The sequence below is a fragment of the Rhagoletis pomonella genome, unplaced genomic scaffold, assembly GCF_013731165.1.
Source record: "Rhagoletis pomonella isolate Grant_MI unplaced genomic scaffold, Rhpom_1.0 Rhpom_scaffold_00936, whole genome shotgun sequence".
In the NCBI taxonomy this organism is placed as follows: Eukaryota; Metazoa; Arthropoda; class Insecta; order Diptera; family Tephritidae; genus Rhagoletis; species Rhagoletis pomonella.
The window spans coordinates 12206-12644 of record NW_023459490.1 but is presented as its reverse complement, the minus strand read 5'-3'; positions in this window follow the sequence as shown (position 1 = coordinate 12644).

Here is a 439-nt window from a genome sequence, read left to right as displayed (position 1 = left end):
AGCGGTCTCTAGTCACTAATAGTGACTTTTGGTGGTGAACTTGGATTTTGAGACTATTTGGTATTCAGTACGCTGTCTCACGTCTATAGTCTCAAAAATAAGTCACTAATTTGTCAGCTGGCTAAGAGCAGGTCACAAAAGTAAAAATATGGAGGAAAAGATAATATCTTTCAATTTTATTAAAAAAAGCGAAAATGAAGAGAGGAAATTTGTTTAACAACAATTTCATTAGGAAATAAACTAAAATGCTTTAATATCATACAAATGTATTGAAAAAAATGTATTTTTTGTTTGTTTTTAAAACATTAAAATCTAAAAATTAAAAAAAAAAATAAAACTAATAAAAAAATAAAAAGGTACTAATTAAAAAAAAAATACAAAATCCTCTACGACCGAGGAGGACTTGAACCCGGACCCTCTCGGCTGCCAGCCTAATGCT